This window comes from Aethalodelphis obliquidens, unplaced genomic scaffold (genome assembly GCF_003676395.1).
Source record: "Aethalodelphis obliquidens isolate GAN/ISIS:26980383/991018 unplaced genomic scaffold, ASM367639v1 scaffold13, whole genome shotgun sequence".
NCBI classification, from domain to species: Eukaryota; Metazoa; Chordata; class Mammalia; order Artiodactyla; family Delphinidae; genus Aethalodelphis; species Aethalodelphis obliquidens.
Genome location: NW_020837957.1, coordinates 19,411,697 through 19,431,335, shown reverse-complemented (window position 1 = coordinate 19,431,335; position 19,639 = coordinate 19,411,697).

Here is a 19,639-nt window from a genome sequence, read left to right as displayed (position 1 = left end):
ACAAAGGGAATGATATTGTGCGTTGAGTGTCTCCTTGGCTGTGATGGCTGATGACACAGACCGAGGCTCCCAGCACCCTGAATACTTAAGGACGATGCTGGCAAAATGAGCACTCAGTCAGTGTGTATTTAATGGAAGTAAATTTAAAAGCAAGGGAAACTGTAGTTCTTAAGCTACTTGTGCGGGACGTGTTGTAGAGTTTTGGATGGTTGGGTGAAAATTAAGAACCCTCCTTGCAGAGACATGCACATACAAAAACTTACATTATTTTAAGTGGTCCTGTTACCCACCTAAGTTGCTGCCATGATCCTCATTTGAGATTTTCACATACTCGAGATTCTAAAGTAAAAAAAAATCAGAAGAAGAACAATGGAGTATCAACAACCAGGGTTACATCCTCTGTGGCAAAAGGTTGATCATCTCACATTTAGATACAACCCCGACATTTACTGTTTATGTGCAAACATTTCTTAACCTCCCTAAAGTTCATCTGCTAAATAAGGATGAAGCATGATTTTTTGTCTCTGTGCTGTTGTGGCATTTAACGTGATAATTTATGTGAAATAGTTTATGCAACATTTCCAGAGAGCATAGTATCAATGTTATTATTATTGAGGAAATCTAAGCTGTTTAGTTTATTTTTTTGTTTGCTTGTTTCTTCCTTTTCTTCTTCCTTTTCTTCTTCTCCTTTTTCTTCTGCTTCTTGCTTGATATTTGGTAAAGAAAAAAAATGTTGTTAGTATTTTAGTGGTTGTTCTGTATCCATGAAGTGTCACCAGCAGCAAAAATACTCAGATGTCCCATTAACATCTAGGGGGTTGTAGCAGTATGTGTTCCTTAGGTCACATTGTTTGAACAAAAAGCTTGGCGTCAGAGCTTTCAAGACTGAGATTTGAATACTGCTTCCATTTATTTTAGGAAGGTGACACAAACTCTTGTACAACTGTACTTTCTAAAGTTTACCCATTTGGAAAGTGGGGGTAATAACCTAACAGGATTATTTGCGAATTCAAGAGACACTGTACTTAATATGTCGAAAATTGTAAAGCACTCTGCAAGAATTAGCGACCATTAGAAAATAAAGATGAGGGACTGCTAGTCCCACTGTGCCTTCACTGCCTGGATACCGTGAGGCTGAAATGAGCATTTATTTTGTCTACTCACCCCTCTAATGGAGTCTGAATTGCTCTTCAGATTCCACATTGACCACCACATGTGGGAATGAGAACTCTTACATTCTCTTCTGTCAGGCACAGTGGCTGGTCTGGGTTGGGTCAATCAGAGACTTTGCCTAAAATTTTCCAAGTTAGAATTTACGGAACAGGAGCTTTTCCTCTCAAGAAGCCAAGCTAGAAAATTGTTAGTCTGGAGCTTCAAATGACCATAGTTCAGCCTCAGGTGGAAAGCTGTTTTGAGAGAATGAAGCCAACATACAGCAAGAAGCATGGAGAATAGGACATAGAGAATCCGGAAGTGATTTAAACCCTAAAGTCCCAGAAGTTGCCCCAACCCCTGCTTTCTCAAGGCTTGGTTGTTCTAATGTTTCTTTAATTCTGTAATATGTTTCCTTTATCTCATTTTCTAAAGGTTCTTTGAGGTGGGTTTCTATCACTGGTACACAGTAAAATGCTGACTTACACAGATCCTGCAGGTGCCTTTAGAGAAGGGAGGGGGGACAACTGTCAAAATGATGTCTCCACACACCTAAAGAAAAAAAAAAATCCCTCCATCCCCACTCTGGTCCTAGCCCAACCAAATTCATGTTTTGTTGCCCATGAAAGCAATATGATTGGTATCATTTGCCTAAGAAGCCAAGAAGATATTTCTCCACAATTTACAGAATAACCTGTTCCTAAGTCCAGAGCTTGTGTGGGAAAGCCCTGGGCTCCTTGAACATTCACTGTGCCTCTTGAAGCCAGAATATCTTTAACAAGGCCAGCGGAGGGAAATGACATGAATAGAGCAATTTGGGTTGACTGGAGAGCAGACAAGTGAAAGTAAGAGACAACAGCAGGAAAGAAAAGATTTCTGAGCAAGAGTAGCCTGCTACTGTAGGCTGCTCTTTTAGCTCATGGAACCCAATAATAATTTTCCCCAAGTTTCATATTTCCCGCCAGTTGAGTCCTATAATTACATGTGTAGGGAGGTCTGAATTACTTTGCTTGTCAAAGAGGAGTGTTGTTTATAAGCCAAAAGCTAGCATACTACTTGGTCCTCAAGTCAAGAGAAGATGGATCTATCTGAATAGAAATAAGGGGATACCTAAAAACTCCCAGTTAATGCCAAGATAATCTGGAATTTTTAATTTCTCCAAAATCTGATCATAATGTTTTGTTTTAGGCCTTACAAGAATTAATCCTGTTACACTTTAAAATTTGAACTGTGACAAAGAAATATTTCAGCTAAAAAACATCCATCTTGAAAACCAAAACAGTAATGTAAACCTACTACAGAATGTGTCACCCTTAAAACACAACAGATACAGAGGCTAGGAATAAATATAAAAATGGGCTTGATAATTTTCCCTAAATCTTGGGAACTTTCTCAACATGCCACAGAGTATACTACTATTTTATTTCTCAGGGCTATTTAGTAAAAATCATCTATAAGAATTCCTAAAAGTGGTGGTCTTTCACCTCCTCCATTAGTACCCACTCCTGATGCCTACCCTCTTCTGTTGATACTTTTTTGTTAACAATTGTATTTGTGTTTTCTATATTTGATATTTCAGAACTTTCTCCATGCTTTATAAGGAAGTTGCCTAGTCTAAGGTTTTTTGTTTGTTTGTTTCTGTCTCTAGGTATTTAAAAAATCATTTTGTTATGTTAGTCCCTTCTTAGTTTCAAGGATGTCTGAAATTAAATACATTTGTAGAAATGGTTGTTAACTCCTTACTGTTGAACTCATTTTTTCTAGGTACTATTGAATATATGTCTGGAATTAATCTTTAAGGTAATTAATTTTATCATTTGCACATGTCACACCTCATATCCTCACATACTCATTTAAAAAAAAACATATTTTAATACTTAATTTTTAACTTTATTTTATAGAAAGTTATTTTTTCCTTTAATTAATTCAAAGGAAACATTTTCTAATTTTCTACTAATATTTATATATACACTTTCCTGGTAACCCTATTCTACTAAACATAGATTTATAAATGTCAGAACAAACAACTCCTTATATGTGTCATTTAATAGATTTTTATTTTCTACTTCAATTTTCCCTAGATCCACTCAATTTTCTTTAAACAATTAGATATTAAACTTTATCCTTCAAACTATATTGATCTAAATGTGATTCATGTTGTCAATTGAGTTTTTAAAAATGTATCAGCCCGTATTCACACATAATTCAAGACGTGTGTAGTTTCCTAGTCTTCTGCCCTTTTGCCCTGCATATTGTATAGTAAATCCATAAGTACACGTAGCATATGTCAGAGTGAATTATTGAACTAAAAATTTAATATATGATCTGAAGAAAATACGACATTTTCACAGAAGGCAAACCATGAATCTCTTTGGGGCAATTTAATTTGACTCCTAGACTCTTATTTCAAGTATTTTTCAAAGCATGCTGTTCTATATCTTTTACTTATAAACATATATTATTTTGCAGTTAATAAAAGTAAAAGTATTATATAAATGTTAAAGAAAGCCTTCATTTTTCTGCAGAAACTTTAAAATGTACTGGTGTGCAAATGTATGACAACTAGTAAAGTGCTTATATTGGCTAGTATTTGATTTGCTTTGATGTTTTTCAAATCTTTCTCCCACAATATACTTTTTTTTATATCAATAATATACAAGCACATATCTAAATTAAAATAAAATGGAAGCATGTAAGAAAAAAGTGAATATTCCCTTTTATTCATTATGGCCCCATCTCACACATGTACACACACACCATTATACTGCGTTTAGTAGTTTGATTTTTTTGTTGTGGTTTGTTTAGATTCCACCTATAAGTGATACCATACACTACTTGTCTATCTCTTATTTCAGTTAATGTAATACCCTCCAGGTTCATTCATGTGGTCACAAAAGGCAGAATCTCCTTTTTTTAATGGCTGAATAATATTCCATTGTGTATGTGTCTGTGTGTGTATATTACACTTGCTCTATCCATTCATCCATTGATGGGCACTTAAGTTTTTTATATGTCTTGGCTATTGTAAATAATGCAGCAGTGAACATGGGAGAGCAACTATTACTTTGAGATACTGATTTAGTTTCCTTCAGATATACACCCAGAAGTGGGACTGCTAGATCATATGGTAGTTTGATTTTAAAATTTTTGAGAGACTTCCATATTGTTTTCCATCATAGCTATACCAATTTACATTCCACTAACAGTCCACAAAGGTTTTCTTTTCTCTACATCCTTACCAACACTATCTCTTGTCATTTTGTTAGTAGCCATCCTAACAGGTGTGATGTGATATCTCATTGTGGTTTAAATTTGAATTTCCTTGATTATTAATGATATTGAGAACCTTTTTGTGAATCTGTTGGCCATTTGTATATCTTCTGTGGTAAAATGTCCAGTCAGCTCCCTTTACATATTTAATCTGGTTATTTGGGTTTTTGCTATTGAGTTGTGAGCTTCTTATATATTTCAGTTATTAATCACTCATCAGATATATGGTTTGTAAATATTTTCTTCATTCCATAGATTGCCTTTTCATTGTGTTGGTTGTTTCTTTTGCTGTGCAGAAGCTTTTTAGTTTGATGTAGTCTCACTTGCTTTTGTTGTTGTTGCTTATGCTTTTGGTGTCATATCCAAAAAATCATGGTCAAGATCAATGTCAAGGAGTTTTTCCCATACGTTTTCTTCTAGAAGTTTTATAGTTTCGGATTCTACATTTAAGTCTTTAATCTTTTACAAGTTAAATTTTGTGAGTGGTGTAAGATAAGCATACAATTTTATTATTTTACATGTGGATACCCCAGCACCATTTTCCAAGCTATCTACTGAAGAGACTATCCTTTCCTCAGAGTGTTTTCTTGGCTACCTTGTCAAATATTAGTTGACCATATACGTGTGAGTTTATTTCTGGGCTCCCTATTCTGTTCCATTAGTCAATATATGTCTTTTTTTTAATCCTTTTTATTTCTGTGGCATATCTGTTGTAATATCTCCTCTTCTATTTCTGACATATTTGGGGCTTCTCTGTTTTGTTATCTTAATTAGTTTACCTAAAGTTTTTTCAATTCTGTTTATCTTTTCTAGCTCTTAGTTTTGTTGATCTTTTCTATTGTGTTTCTAGTCTATTTCATTTATTTCTGGTCTGATCTTGCTATTTCCTTTCTTCTGCTACCTTTGGACTTTGTTCTCTTTTTAGTTACTTGAGGTATAAAGTTAAGATATTTGAGATTTTTTTTTCTTAATGTAGGCATTTATCACTATAAATTTCCCTCTTAGACCTGCTTTTGCTACCTCCCAAAAGTTTCAGTATGTTGCATTTCCATTTTCATTTATCTAAAGATAATTTTTGATGTCCCTTTTTATTTCTTATTTGATGCACTGACTGTTCAAGAATGTATTTTTAATTTCTACATATTTTTGAATTTTCTAGATTTCTTCTATTATTGATTTCTAGTTTCACACCATTGTGGTCATAAAAACTACTTAACGTGAATTCAAACTTCTTAAACTTGTTAAAAAAGTTTTAACAAGATTTTTTGTGTGACATAACATATGATCTATCCTGAAGAATGCTGCAGTGCACTGGAAAAGATGTATATTCTGCTGCTGTTGGATGAAATGTTCTAAATATGTCTATTAAGTCCAATGGTCTAAAGTTTTGTTGAAGTCTAATATTTCCTTGTTGATTTTCTGTTTGATGATTTTTCATTGTAGAAAGTAGAGTACAGAAGTCCCCAACTATAATTGCATTGCTGTCTATTTCTGCCTTCACATCTGTTAATATTTGCTTAATATAGTTAGGTGCTCTTATGTTGGATGTGTATATATATATATATATATATATACACATATATTTATTCATTTATAATAGTTATATCCTCTTGGTAGATTGACATCTTTGTTTTTTGTCTCCTGTTACAGTTTTTTACTTAAAATCTATTATGTTTGATGCACAAATATAGCTACTCCTGCTCTCTTTTGGTTTCTATTTTCTGGGAATATATTTTTTCCATTCTTTCACTTTCAGTCTATGTGTGCCCTTAAAGCTGAAGTGAGTCTCTTGTAGGCAGCATATAAATGGGTGTTGCTTTTATCCATTCATCCAGTCTATGCCTTTTGATTGGAGGACTTAATTCATTTAAATTAATTTAAATTAAATATTGATAGGTAAGGACTTGCTATTGCTATCTTGTAAATTGTTTCCTGGTTTTGTTTTGTTTTGTTTTGTGATTTTGTGTGCCTTTCTTCCTCTTTTGCTGTCTTCCTTTGTGATTTGATGATTTTTCATAGTGGTGGAGGGTTCTGTGTCTGAGACGCAGAGGAACATGGAACAGACACAGAGCCAGGGTCTGGAACACAGGCACATGTGGAGAAGCTGTGGCTCTGGGTCTGAAGCATGAACAGGATTGTGGGGAGCTGACAGCCCTCATCCCAGCAGCTTTTTCTGGGGTTGGGGGTCTCAGCAGCATCTCCCTTCCCAGAGTTCTGTGTTAGTGATGAGTGTTGGTTTCCTCAATGAAAAAAGTTGCTGCTGTCCTCTATAGAACCGGCCACTGGGGTCTACACTGACAAACACTACAATGTCCTCTGCTGTGAAAGCTGTGGAAATTCTGTGGTGGTCATGGGGATTACTGAGATCTTCAGTGGAAAGGGTTGCCAGGGTCCTCTACAGAGCAAGCCACTAGGGACCATGATGGCACCCACTATGTTGCTGATTCAAACAGTCCCCACTCTTCTTTGTTCTTAGCTGTTTCCAGATATTTCCACTGAGCTGATCTCCCTAACAATCATTTCTGTGCAGTTATTTCCCTTTTTTTGCTCCACTGTTCTGCTGTGGGTTTTTAATTAGACTCTGGGGCCTTCCCAGGGTTATTTTCAGTCATACATAGCTGCTTAATTATTGTCTTCATTGGGGGAGGAAGGCTAGTATCTCTTACCATCTTGCCAACATCACCACTAAAATTTGTTGTTTTAAACCATCAAGTTTGTGGCAGCAAATAGAAAATAAATGCAAATTGTTTAGTAAATATGAGTGATGGAGACTCATCAGTCCAGGGAGACTATCCTGGATTATCTAGGTGGGCCCAATCTAAACACATAAATCCTTAAAAGCAGAGAACCTTTTCTAGCTATGGTCAGAGAGGAAGATATGAATACAGAAGAATGATCAGTGAAATGCAACAGTGTTTGTTTTAAAGGTGGAGGAAGTGGGCTATAAGCCAAGGATTATGTATTCCCTGTAGAAGCTGGAAAATGTAAGGAAATGGATTCTCCCCTGGAGTCCCTAGAAAGGAACACAATACTGCTGACATCTTGATTGTAGCTTGCTGCAATATCCACATATTTCACAATAATCAAAAGAGATTACAGGCATATTGCACCAATGTAAGAGTGAGGAGTCTAAGCATGCCCAGACCAACACACCTCCTATGTCAAAGACTGAGGTTGGCCTAAGGCTGACAAACTTATGGGGGTTTTATCCCCACCCTTCTCCCAACCTCAAACAATCAAATATCCAAGTTTTTTTAAAAGTCTGATGCACACTTTTCTTATGGTATCTTATTTTTATTTATTTTATTTTTTTCTAGCCATGCCACACAGCTTGCAGGATCTTAGTTCTCCAACCAGGGATCGAACCTGGTCCCCCAACTGAGAGCAATGAGTCCTAACCACTGGACTTCCAGGGAATTTCCTTCCTATGGTATCTTAGAAAAATCATTATATGATCTAAAAAGTGGTGCAATATCATTTGTTCATTCAACAAATGTTTATTGACCTTTACTAGCTGTCAAGTACTATAGTAATCACTGTAGATACAACTGAATATAACAGTGACTGCTCTCAAGAAACTCTTCAGATTGAGTAAGAGATTGGTAAATAAATAGAAAGTTTCATTATGGAAGGAAGGGGGTATCATAATAAGGATAATCTCATGGAGCAATGAGATAAAACAGAAGGGGCTCCTAGTCCAGGTTTTGATGAGAAATTCTTTCCTAAAAAATTGTAGGAACATTAAGAAATAGTAAGAATGATACTTCCAAGCTGAGAAATGAATGATGAGTAAAATTATATTTAGAGAAGAATAAGCCCTAATATTTTATTTTTTTTTCTGGTCAAAGCAGAGAATAAAAAGAAAACAGCAAAAAGAAAAAAAAAAGTAATAAGGGGACAGTTTTTGCAGAATTTTATAAGCCACACTTAGGAATATGGAGACCACATATGTATTTTAAGAGGAGGAGTAACATAATTATATATGCATTTTTAAAAATATTTCACAGAGAATTGATTAATGCAGGATGTAACAAGAAATCAAAATACCAGTTAAGAATTCAACAAGGTAGGGCTTCCCTGGTGGCGCAGTGGTTGAGAGTCTGCCTGCCGATTCAGGGTACACGGGTTCGTGCCCCGGTCCGGGAAGATCCCACATGCCGCGGAGCGGCTGGGCCCGTGAGCCATGGTCGCTGAGCCTGCGCGTCCGGAGCCTGTGCCCTGCAACGGGAGAGGCCACAACAGTGAGAGGCCCGCGTACCGCAAAAAAAAAAAAGAATTCAACAAGGTAGCAGGACACATACAGAAATCTGTCGCATGTCTTTACACTAACAACAAAATATGAGAAAGAGAAAGTGAAACAACAATCCCTTTTTAAATTACATCAAAGAAACCTCAAACAGTTAACAATAAACCTGACCAAGGAGGTGAAAGACTTATATGCTGAGAACTATAAAACACTGATAAAGGAAACTGAAGATGATTTAAAGAAATGGAAAGATATCCCATACTCTTGGATTACAAGAATTAATATTATTAAAATGGCCATACTACCCAAAGCAATCTACAGATTTAATAAAATTCCTATCAAATTACCCATGAAATTTTTCACAGAACTGGAACAGATAATCCTGAAATTTATATGGAACCATAAAAGACACAGAATTGCTAAAGTAATCCTGAGGAAAAAGAACAAAGCTGGAGGTATAACCCTCCCAGACTTCAGACAATACTGAAGTCACAGTATTCAAAACAGTATGGTGTTGGCACAAAAATAGACATATGGATAAATGGAACAGAATAGTGAGCCCAGAAATAAACCCACACATCTATGGTCAATTAATCTTCAACAAAAGAGGCAAGAATATACAGTGGAGAAAATAATTTCTTCAATAAGTGGCGTTAGGAAAACAGGACATCCATATGTAAATGAATGAAGTTAGAACACTCCCTCACACCATACACAAAAATAAACTCAAAATGGCTTAAAGACCTAAATATAAGACACGACACCATAAAACTCCTAGAATAGAACATAGGCAAAGCATCTCTGACTTAAGTTGTAACAATGTTTTCTTAGGTCAGTTTCCCAATGCAAAGAAATAAAAGCAAAAATAAACAAATGGGACCTAATTAAACTTATAAGCATTTGCACAGCAAAGGAAACAATAAAGAAAATAAAAGGATGACCTATGGACTGAAATAAAATATTTGCAAATGATGCAACTGATAAGGTCTTAATTTCCAAAATATATGAACAGTTCATACAACTCAACAACAAAAAATCAAACAACTCAATCAAAAAAATGGGCAGAAGACCTAAATAGACATTTCTCCAAAAAAGACATACAGTTAGCCAACAGGCACATGAAAAGATGCTCAACATTGCTAATCATTAGAGAAATGCAAATCAAAACTACAATGAGGTATCACCTCACACCAGTCAGAATGGAAATCATTAAAAAGTCTACAAATGATAAATTCTTGAGAGGATGTGGAGAAAAAGGAACCCCCTGCACTATTGGTGGGAATGTAAATTGGTGCAGCCACTATGGCAAACAGCATGGAGGTTTCTCAAAAAACTAAAAATAGAGCTACCATATGATCCAGCAATGCTACTCCTGGACATATATCCAGAGAAAACACTAATTTGAAAAGATACATGCACCCCAATATTCATAGCAGCACTATTTACAATAGCCAAGATATGGAAGCAACCTAAATGTCCATGGACAGGTAAGTAAATGGATAAAGAAGATATATATATAGCGAGCGAGCGAGCGAGCGAGATAATGGAATACTACTCAGCCATAAAAAAGAATTAAATAATGCCTCTTGCAGCAATATGGATGGACCTAGATATTATCATGCTAAGTGAAATAAGTCAGTTAGAGAAAGATAAATACCAACTGATGTCACTTATATGTGGAATCTGATATGTGAAATATGATACAAATGAACTTATTTACAAAACAGAAACAGACTCATAGACGTAGAAAACAGATTTATGATTACCAATGGGGAATGGCAGTAGGGGAGGGATAAATTAGGAGTTTGGGGTTAGCAGATACAAACTACTATATACAAAACAGATAAACAATGAGGTCCTACTGTATAGCACAGGGAACTATATTCAATATCTTGTAATAAACCATAATGAAAAAGAATATAAACATAACTGAATATAAAAAAGAATATATATATATAACTGAATCGCTTTGCTGTATAGCAAAAACTAACACATTTTAAATCAACTACAATTCAATATATTTTTTTTAAATAAAGAATACCAGTTAAGATATATTGCAATAATATTTGGAAGAGATAATGACATGACCTTGCAAAATTACAGAGATAAAAAGAGATGAATAATTTTGAAAGATATTCAAAAGTTATAATGAATAGCACTTGGTGATTATTTTGTTTACCTATGAGCAAACTATCCCAAAATTTAGTGGTATAAAACAATAGTAAAAATTATTTTTATTACTCATACATTTAAGGGTCAAGAATTCATCCATTTTTAAGAAGAGACTGACCATTTTTGCTTCAGATGGTGTCAACTGGGATGGCTTAACCAGGGTCAGAAAGTTCATGATACCCTTATTCAGTGTCTGAGGTCATGGTGCTGGCTGTCGGCTGGGAACCTGGTTCTCCTGCCTGTGACCTCTCTACCTCTCTGTACATGGTCTCTGATCACTCAATAATCCAGTTCAAGCTTCTTTACACTGTGATGTGCTTCAAAGAGAATAAAAATGGAAGATGTGGGCCCTTTTAAGGTCTAAGCTGAGAAGTCTCACAGTGCCACTTCTACCACATTCTCTTTATCAGACAGGTTGCAGAGCTGACTAAAATTCAGGGAAGGGGAAGTAGACTTCAACCCCTTGATAGACAAATGGCAAACTCACATTTTAAAAGGGCATGTGAGTGGGAAATTGAGGGGAATCAAAACATCAAAGGCATTACTTAATTAAATGAAGGGATGAAGTTATCATTAATGGTATGGAGAAAGTAACAGGAGGAAGACCAATTTGAGGGGAACACAACACGCTAGATTTTGAGTATATAGGTATACAGATGTATATAGATATCTAAGCGATACCCAAGATAAGATTATAAATCAAATAATTGTATTACTATTTTTTGATGTTCTAAGTACTTTGCAAATGGTTAACTAATTGTCATGACAACACTATGAAAAGAAGGTATTGCTATTATTTTATTATCCTCATTTTGCCCATGGAGGTCAAGTTACATGCCCAAGTTCACATAGTTATTAAGGGACAGAAGCAGATTAAAGCCCAAGTAGTCTGGCTCCACATTTCTTAGCTGAACTACTTTTCTTTGCTAATTTTCAGTTAGATAGATAAACTTGTTTTTCTAGAGCTCAAGAAAAATATTAGATGATTTGGATACTTATAATATTTCAATGTTTAAATCAGAAATGAGTGAAATTAAAATTAAAAAAAAATTTAACCTAGGGAAATATATATAGGGCTGAAGGATATAACCCTTTTCTTATTATCTTATATGTTTTCAGACATAATAGCAGGAACGATATGAACCTCTGATCTTACGGCAGAAATATTCATACAACACACACATTCTGGTGAGCTATTAAATTGTCCCTGGGAGTAAATAGACAGTAATTAAGTGAAAATGCTATTCTGTCTCAATGTTGTGAAGTTTTAAGTTATTGCAGATGCAAAGTCCAGAGATGCCAGTTATAAGATATTTTTGGCTAACTTTTGTCCTTTAGTGTGCCATTTACACAATAGTGTGTGTTCAAAGAGCTTACTGTCTTTTAAACTCCTGTGATATTGTGATATAATAAAAAACATATATTTGGTTTTGTCCCTGGTTCCTGCACAGAGTTCCTAAAATCCTTGGAATTTCTTAGAGGGGTAAGAGAAGCATCTTTTGTTATTCGTAATAAGCCCCTTTCAATCATACCTGAGTTTATGCTAATAAGGTAAACCATGGGTGATGGAGGCCGGTTGCCAGCGAGCCAACCAACTTTTAGCTCCAGCCCCAGACCTCCAGGGAGGGAAAAGGAGCAGAAAATTAAGCTCAATTATAATGGCCAATAATGTAATCAACCATGTCTATATAATGGAACTTCCATAAAACTCTAAACAGTGGGGTTCTTAGAGTTTCTGATTGTTCAACACATAGAGGTGCTGGGAGCATGACAGATCCAGAGAGAGCATGGAAGCTTCACACTCCCTACTCCACACCTTGCCCTATGCATCTCTTCCATCTGGCTGTTTCTGAGTTGTATCTTTTCATAATAAACTGGTAACCTGGTAATAAACTGTTTTCCTGAGATGTCTAGCCTTTCTAGCAAAAGATCAAACCTGATGAGAGGTTTGTAGGAGCCCCCAATTGATAGCTCATTAGTCAGAAGTACAGGTGACAACCTGACACTTGCGATTAGCGTTTGTAGTGGGGGTCGGGGACTGTTTTGTGGGACTGAGCCATTAACCTGTAAGGTCTGCACTAACTCCGGGCAGTTAGTGTCAGAACTGAGTTAAACTGTGGCACACCCAGTGTGTGTCCACTGAGAATTGGAAAACTGCTTGGTGTGGAAAAATCCATACTCCTGGTGGCAGAAGTGAAGAGAATGCAGAGAAAAAGAGGGTAGTTTAACTCCACACAACATGACAGAACATTCTGGGAACAATGACTGCTATCAAATGTCCCTGAATATTGATTGCTAAGGCATTTTCAAAGTACAGAAATCTTTGCTTTTAGTTTAAATTTGGCTCATTCCTGGAAACCTGACTTTGATTCCAATCCAAAATTCCCTTGTTACTTGTATAGTACATTCCCATAAAGAGGATGGGGGTGAACTTTATCAAAAAAAATTTTACTGGCTTAGACCAGGGAAAAATACCCAATGAACCTATCAATTTGTTCTTTTTGAAAATGAATTCAGCTTATTATATCAACTCTATAAAACTGAATTCCTAAATCTCAATGATATCTCTATAGCAATTATTTTTTTAATCAATGAGTTTACAAAACACTTCAATAACAATTCCTTTTATAAGTCACTTCTCAAAATCTGAGCAGCATTTTTAGACAGTTCAGGTTCTGTGAATCATTCTGAAAAACTTGAATTAGAACATGATGATGGTGACACCAGAGTGTGAGCCAGACAGTTGAATCTGTCTTAAGGTCAAAAACTAAATTTTTAACCCCAGGAAGCTGTCACTCAGGTTCATTATTTTGTCAGAGAAGAAGTAGGGCCCATTGTAGCATCATATCTCTTATCACAATTTGTGTGTGGAGGAGAGAGCATTGAAAATGAATAAAAAAGCAAAAAACAAATTTATATTAAAGTACACACCCTTTTGCCTGTGAATTGGCAGAATTGTATTTATATGCAGAAAGAAGCATTCCTTAACATATTGCTAGCCTAGATCTGACAGTCAGGAAATAGTTTAGTGTTAACATCCGCTGGAATAGAGCCCAAAACTTCCTGCTTACTCACAGTTTCTGTTCATGCCTGCAATATCCAGCAGAGAGATCCTTGTGTTCAACCTTTACAGTGAGTGTGGCCCAGACCAGGGCCACATGGCAAACATTCCTAGGCTTGGTAACCTGCTGACTAAGAGTTTTCCTATGGATGCAAAAGAATTTCCCACTAGTCCCTGCTGCCTCTCTTTTAACATTACTCTAATTTCTAACCCTAAACTGGTGTATAAGAGCAATCCAGAGAGGATCTAAACAAACTAAGCTCATTCTCATTCCAGGCTTTTGAACATGCTATTTTTTTACCTAAGATACACTTTCTTCTTCTATATTCAAAAAAATTGCTATTATCTCTTTAAGTCTCAACTTAAGCATCACTTTATCTACAGAGATTTCAGTAGTAACCTGCTCATTTAGGCAGGAGCCACTTTCATGTCTGTTATATTTTATATTTTTCCTGATTTTTTTTTAGCTAGAAAAATTTACTTATACATACTCACAGAAGGGTAAGGAAGATTATAACAAATTGATCCGCAACTAAGAATTAATTAATATGTAACTTTAATTCTTCTGTGTGGAGTCCAGAAGAATTAAATCTCTATCCCTAGTCCTATTTGCCTCTGGCCTTGACCTAAGATAACTACTGTCAGGAGTTTAATTTCAACACTTTAAATCCACTTCTAATTTTTGCACACACATACACACAAAAATTTCACTGAAAATAATATACCATTGCATTGTATATGTTGTACATTTAGAGAAATATACCATTTGTGTTGCAAACAACATGCTTTTGTAATATATCCATGTCAATAGTTATGGATGTAACTCATTATTTTAAATTACTGTGGCTTATTACATAATTCTTCTCTTGTATTTCACACATGTATACTGAATTTATTGACTTTATTTCTCAGAAAACTTCATGAAATTATGAACTTTGATCACTGGTGTTTCTCTCATTGCATAGCATAGAGCTTGCTAGTCTACTGGCAAATAATAGAATACTGATTGAAGTTTGCTCTTACATTTACCTTGAAATAAGATTTGTGTATATATTTGAAAATCTGATTATTCAATGGCCTCCTCTTGCTTCTACTAAAGTTTGTAGAGTAATTCAGAGAAGATATTGATGAGGTTTTGTCGATTTAGATCTTTGGTCTTAACTTAGTGGGACTTTTGAGAGTCTTATTAGTATCATATACTGCTGGGCAACTAGTAAGTTATGGCAAGCTGTCTGAAAATGCATGCTGAATGCAGGAGAGCTCTTGCCCAGCGGGCAGGCCTGACTGGCATGACACGCTACTTCTGCTTTCTCTCCAAACTTCAATTTTATCAATATGACAGTGGGAGGTGATAATACTTCACCTCCAGGATTAAAATGAAATAACTCATGTAGAGCCGTTATGTAGTGTACGGTACCCCCTGTGAATACAATGAACATTGGCGGTTATACAGATTACAAACTGTTAAGAGTCTCTACACTCTAGAATGCTGAGCAGTGCTATATATAAACATCTTCTGTGGGGTAATCTCATTATGCTTTTTTGGAGAGACTTTAGAAACTCACTTTTACAATCACAAACAATACTCACTCTGCCCTTCCTATAAAGAATAAGAGTACAAGGAGGAGAGGCATTAGATTTAGTCAGACCAGAGTCCAAATACTGCTAACTGGTTAGTTGGGTACTTGGACTAAGCTATTTCACCTCCCTGAACCTCAGTTTTTCATCTGCCAATCGCAGGTTCTATCAGGGAGTGTCAGACTTCCTTGGCAGTCTAACATCATGACCTTCCCTGCCCCCAGCCTATGAAGGAGGAACCCTGATAAGAAAGCAAAGACAAAATAAAAATCACAAAGTACACACTGTGATAAGGGTGAGGTAAGTTCTTATGAGATAATTAAAGTCATTTTAATAGATCTGGACAACATCTTCTTTCTTTCCACCTGTATATTTGTTGCATCTTATGTGGCAAAGTCAGCAGGAAGAATTTGGGATCCCTCTCCACCCACGTATCAAAAATAGGAACTAGATAGAAGCTAAATAAAGAATACATGGAGCAGAATCTTCAAGAACCTTATTCAGCTCAGCACCCATAAAGGCAGTATGCTGAGCACAGATATGGGGCAGATAGACGAGTTATAGGTAAAATGTGTGTCTCTGCTTATGGTAAACTTTGCCCATAGAGGCTTTGGGAACCAAGTAATAGTAGACAGTTGGTGGCTGGATCAAGACTTAGGGTCCAAGTCTTCACCATTAAATTTTCCAGAGACCTCATATTGGTACCAACATCACAGAGATGTTACGGGGTCTAAATGGAATGACATATAGAAAGGATTTTGCTTATCCTCTTCTTCCTACAAGTTTTCACTCTTAAGGATTTTGATAGGAGCAAATTCTAAGTAAAATGTTAAAATAAGCAGTGTTATATTTGGCATTCTCCTTTCTACTTCTCTATCACCTGATATGTCATCTCTCTGTCCATTTTTGCAGATTCTTTGTCTAGCTAATCACAGGAGTTGGGTTTCTCCTTTGTTTCACCTTTGTAAATATGAGACTTTACCCAGCCTATGAGTAATCATGGATCTCAGCACCCTCAAGCCAATAATATTTAGCAATGTTCTTACCATCCAACCAACTAATCATCGTGCCTTACCCAAAAACTTACCCTATGCAATTATGATTGAGCATAGACTCTTTAAGAAAGAATTTACTTCATCAGTCACTCACTCAGAACTAGCTATTATGAAAAACAAGCATCTATTAATAAGATGCTTTTTCACAGCTATTTCATTTTAAGGGAGGACTACTGAAGATTAAACAGGATTCCAAGCAATTAATTTCTATGTGGAATTTCAAGTATGGGAGCAATAAAGGTGTCTAGGTTATAGAAATCACTCAAGATATAATTGCTGACTGATTGAATGAATGGAAATATGAATGAGAGGTATTTTGTAAAGGGATGTCTTAATAGAATTTCTTAAACAATTGGACAATGTACCCCTGGACTTTATTGCTATTTCAGAAACCGAAAACCTTCACCTACCTTCTACCTATCCTTGTTTCCAAGAATGCTCATGGGAGATCTGGCAGTGCAACATATCCCAGGGTGGTAAAGGAGAATGAGTCACTGACCTTAGGTGATACCTGGAATGTGACCTGCAGACTGGAGTACACCTACCTTTTAAAATGTTTATTCTTACAAAGATCCTGAGTATTTATGGCTTTAAGGCAGGAATTCTCTCAGGCTTAAGACTTAAATTAAAGCCATACAGAGTCAGCTTCAATAAGGGCCTCTGTTTCTCAAATTTTTTGACTACCACTTAGAAAGATAGCACTGTACTGGGAGGTACTCTTTTTGATCAGTCTCAACATTTTTCCAGCTATTCTCAACTCCCCTTCAAAAGATTCTCCCACTAGAATTACATGAATATTGTGCACCTAAGGTGAATACAATGTTTGGAACAACAAAATATTGATTTCCCATTGTGTAACTTCCATTTATTTTAAACCAAAATGCAAGAAAGGGAAAGAGTTGGTAAGGGAGGACACTGATCTAACGCTTTCCAGTGATTCTTAAAAATTTCACACATTTCCAGTGTTGAATTCTGTTGACAAATACTTATTTCAGTCACATTTTGGCTTTATACATCTCTTCAAAATCTGGTTTAAAAAAAAAAATCTAAAACCTTTCTTAAAGCTTAGTTCCTCTAGCCCAGAGTGATTCTAAAATTGATATGGAGAACATTAAACCTTAGCTGTTTGCCCAATGCAGTGTAATTCATCATAGTTGGTTTAATTCTTAGGACTTACTCCAAAATAGCCTCTAAAAGTATTGGCTGCTCCATAAATGCATGAAAAAGGCAGCTCTCTACCACCTCCAGCAACATGTACTTTGCTTTTGCAATCCTGTTATTATTCCAGCTTAAGAGTAATTTCAAATCCTCTTGAGCAATGTTCTACCATTTGTATATTCTATTATCTTGCTAAACATTTCCTAAACTGCTTTTCTCTTCATCCCCAAAGGTCAGAAGCATTTTACCAAGATATTTTTCTCAGTTAACATTATTTTATAAAACTACAGTAAATACATTTAACCATTGGTTATTTTGTTGTCTTTGTCTCTGTCTCATTTACTTGAGCAATTGTTGAAGACTTTGGCATTTGATTCCTTTAGATCAGGAGGTTTATGGGGTATTTTTCTCAGGTTTTATTATTTTTATCACCTAACAGTTAAGTTAATCACTCGCCTCATTATCAACTTCTAGATAATTTTTTATCTATCCATTTGTTAATTCTCTCATTTAAAGTCTCACTTAATAATGCAAAAAACAACAAAAACAAGCATAAAAAACCTTACCTTGTGCTACCATACTATTCTAAGCACTATATATATATATATATATATATATATCATTGCATCTACATTTCACAATAACTTTATAAGGTTGGTTCTACTATCCTCATTTTACTGATAGAACTGAGGCTCAGAGAAATTAGTTTAACTTACCCAAATTTACACAGATAAATAGTACAAGCAGAATTGCAACAACTAAGTTTTGCTTTCAAAGCCTGAGTTTTAGCCACTATACTATTCTATATTTATCAATGAATCACTATTTTGAGACATGGTGCTAGCTAGAAGGAGAGAAAAATGAATTTTTAAAAAAAAAAAAAAAAACTTCCTTCACAAAGCTTTCAGTAGATAGCAATAGAAGAAAAAAAAAATCTATATACACCAAAAACTGTAATACCTGGTATAAATATGACACAAATTTGGGAAAGATAAAACCCCTTCAAGTGGAGGTTGAAAAGTTCCTGATGATTGAGGATGGTAGGTCAAATGAAACTTTTCATAAAAAAGGAGAAAGAAAAGATAGGGTAAATTTATTGGTTCACATAACTGCACTGTCCAAGAGTAGATCTGATGTCCAGTAAGCTTGATTGTGTGTTTAAATGGTGTGACTAGACCTCACTTTTTTTCTCCTTCTACTTCTTAGACTTATGTCTTCAGTATTGGTCCCATTCCCCTCTATGGTTCCAAAGCTTTGGGGCAACATACTTCCTGGTTTACGCTCAGGAAGAGAAAATCTGCTTTCTCAATAACTCACTCAAAATGTATGCAATTTATATTGGTCATGATAAGCCTGACTTGAGTCATCTATCTCCTAAATCAATCATTGTTGCCCAAGGGAGAAGGTATGCTAACTGGCTTAATTTAATTAGGGATTACCTCTGGGTTCTGGATGGGGTCAGCTGGAGGCACAAAGCACACAGTATGGAAAATCAAGATATTATCAGAAAAGGGAAGAAAGTAATGTCCATCACTAAGGATTTGCAACTTAAGATATCATGATTCGTGTATGTTTTGTACTAAACAGAAAAAATTATATTTAATAATTTAAAATTGTAAAATGGTACTCTCAAAACCCATTTACTGATATGTTTTCCACTGAGTTGATATGAATTGATTCTTTATAAATTAACAATCCACCATCATGAAAATATGCCTTATTTTCTTCTGAGCTTTTCTTGTCTTGTTATTCCCCTCAAGGGAACTATGTTCCCTAGCTAAAGAGCACAGCTTAAACTCATTCTCAGGATGCCTTTCCTGACTACACTGTCCTATCATGCTGCTTTGCCAAATTCTGATACTATTCTCTGCAGTTCACTCATATTTAGTATCACTGCTTGTAGTTATTTGTCTTTGTGTATATGGGCTGTCTCTTCAATCTGATGAA